Consider the following 2,907-nt stretch of genomic DNA (forward strand, 5'->3'; position numbering starts at 1 on the left):
GTGGGAGGCCCCGGTGCACAACTGAGCAAGAGGACAAGTATATTAAATTGTCTAGCTTGAGAAACGGACGCCTCACAAGTCCTCAACTGGCAGCTTCATTAAATAGTACCCACAAAACACCAGTCTCAACTTCAACAGTGAAGAGGAGACTCCGGGATGCTGGCCTTCTAGGCAGAGTTGCAAAGAAAAAGCCATATCTCAGACTGGCCAATAAAAAGACAAGATTAAGATGGGCAAAATAACACAGACACTGGACAGAGGAAGATTGGAAAAAAGTGTTATGGACAGACTAATCTAAGTTTGAGGTGTTCGGATCACAAAGAAGAACATTCTTGAGATGCAGAAAAAATGAAAATATGCTGAAGTGCTTGACACCATCTGTCAAGCATGGTGGAGGCAATGCGATGGTCTGGGGGTGCTTTGGTGGTGGTAAAGTGGGAGATTTGTACTGGGTAAAAGGAATCTCGAAGGAGGAAGGCTATCACTCCATTTTGCAACGTCGTGCCATACACTGTGGATGGCGCTTAATTGGAGCCAATTTCCTCCTACAACAGGACAATGACCCAAAGCACAGCTCCAAACTATGCAATAACTATTTAGGGAAGAAGCAGTCAGCTGGTATTCTGTCTATAATGGAGTGGCCAGCACAGTCACCGGATCTCAATCCTATTGAGCTGTTGTGGGAGCAGCTTGACCGTATGGTACATAAGAAGTGCCCATCAAGCCAATCCAATTTGTGGGAGGTGCTTCAGGAAGCATGGGGTGTAATCTCTTCAGATTACCTCAACAAATTGACAACTAGAATGCCAAAGGATTGCAAGGCTGTAATTGCTGCAGATGGAGGATTCTTTGACGAAAGCAAAGTTTGAAGGACACAATTATTATTTAAATTAAAAATCATTATTTATAACCTTGTCAACGTCTTGACTATATTTCCTATTCATTTTGCTACTAATTTCATGTATGTTTTCATGGAAAACAAGGACATTTCTAAGTGACCCCAAACTTTTGAACAGTAGTGTATATGTATCTATTGTAGGTCCTAGGATACCACAATGAATAATGTGGAACAAATAAATACCATCAAAGGATACCTTATAACTTAAAATAATGAACACCTTGTGAAACCGCTGTGCAAACCAACCTGGCAATATTTAAGATTTTAATATATAAACTTTGATCGTTTTTGGTACAGTTGTGTCATTCATTTATTTTCACAGATTTTTTGTGCACTCACATGGCAATCATAGAATAAAATACTGAATTCTGGTGTGTGGAATATAGAGGAAGGGGTTGCTGTGTGGGTGGGAGGTTCTGCCTGTCACTTGTTCTCAACAGGCAGCCAGTCTCATAAGGGGGACTTGAAGAGGCAGACTGCAAAGTCCAGGCACTGCTGCTCTCTTTGTGTTTGCAGTGCTCGTGTTTTTAGTTAATCTGTGTATCTCACAGGTTACACTTTACTGTGAGAACATTTGTTGGATTAGTGCAGTGTTATAATTGGGAGATATGTACTTTTCAACTCTTTTGGAAGGTATAGCCCACCTCAAGCTGGTCCCCCTCCGACTCAGAGCATAGAGAATCAGACTGATCCGAACTCACTGGTTCTGGTGGACGGGATACCTCCTGGGGGGCTCGAGCAGTTGATGGTCCTAAAGTAATTTGGAGAGGTAAATGGAAGAGGTACATTTTTAGAAGCTTAGCATAACTACCATTTTCTTGCTTTCTCAAATGTCTACCAAAGCTTAACATACTTTGTTTATTGGGCTTCATTGAAGTGTAGGGCGTCAGTGCTTTCAGTGGTCGACCGTCCAACTGCTCCAACTGTAGAAGATTGTTAGCTTCCACCCTTGGAAGACAACGAGAAAAATCTCAGTGTTAGGGAAACTAAAACTAGTTTCAGGTTATTTTGTGTGCAAATGCAAATAGTTATTATCTGAGATTTTTTATATTCACTTTATTAACAGATGGTGACCCTAGCTAGGAGCGAAAGAGCAGCAAGGTTTTCCAGGACTCACCCTCCTTTTGTCCTTCTTCCAAACCAAGTAATTCGCCCGGATGTCGTAGCACTTGGTCCCCTTCTTGACTCTGCTTCCGTGGCTCTCCTTCTGTTTCTCCTGCGCCTTGTCCATGTTTAGTCTCACCATGATTGATGACAAGAATACATGTAATTATAGTTCATATTTCAAATACATTTCTTACATGTCTCTTGGAGGGCCAGAAAAGAAATGAATAGCGGATCATTTTTACCTGGTCAAAAACCTCCACATCCTTCTCAGTCCGTGCCCTAGGTAGTACTCGAAAGCGTTCTGATCTGGTTCCACAACTTCCACCACATCAGGAGGGGTTTCAGTGATCTGAAAATATGTTATACCAGCGTTGGTTGTACATATCTAAGTCTAAGTCACCTAGTTAAGGGCATTTGGAATTACCATAATTGCTTACCCCTATCCATTTGATTGATCAGGTTTAACTTACAGCTAAACACCTCAATATGACAGACATATAACTATATCAGTTATATCATAATGGAGTCAATTCTTTTAATTGAACCTTTATTTGACAAGTCATTTAAAAACAAATTCTTATTTACAATGACAGCCTAGGAACAGAACGACAGATTTTTACCTTGGCTGCTCGGGGAATCGATCTAGCAACTCTTCAGTTACTGGCCCAACGCTCTTACCACTAGGCTACCTGCCACCCATGGAAGCCATGCGTTTCACTGAACCCAAACTGGCTGCACGCGTCCGCCATCGTGCATAAATGTATTTTGTCCCCCCACACCAAACGCGATCACGACACGCAGGTTAAAATATCAAAACAAACTCTGAACCAATTACATTAATTTGGGGACAGGTCGAAAAGCAATAAATATTTATGGCAATTTAGCTAGCTAGCTTGCACTTG

The 2,907-nt window shown here is 41.6% G+C and overlaps 1 long non-coding RNA gene across 1 annotated transcript; it reads right to left on the minus strand.

Moving 5' to 3' along the window:
* Positions 1–1,198: 1,198 nt before the first annotated feature.
* Positions 1,199–2,329, minus strand: LOC106602399 (uncharacterized). The gene is made up of 4 exons (XR_001328214.2): positions 2,248–2,329; positions 2,016–2,136; positions 1,752–1,846; positions 1,199–1,649 (listed from the first exon to the last, which is right to left on the minus strand). It is a non-coding gene; the product is annotated as an uncharacterized lncRNA (long non-coding RNA).
* Positions 2,330–2,907: the final 578 nt, after the last annotated feature.

This window comes from Salmo salar, chromosome ssa04 (assembly GCF_905237065.1).
Source record: "Salmo salar chromosome ssa04, Ssal_v3.1, whole genome shotgun sequence".
Taxonomy (NCBI): Eukaryota; Metazoa; Chordata; class Actinopteri; order Salmoniformes; family Salmonidae; genus Salmo; species Salmo salar.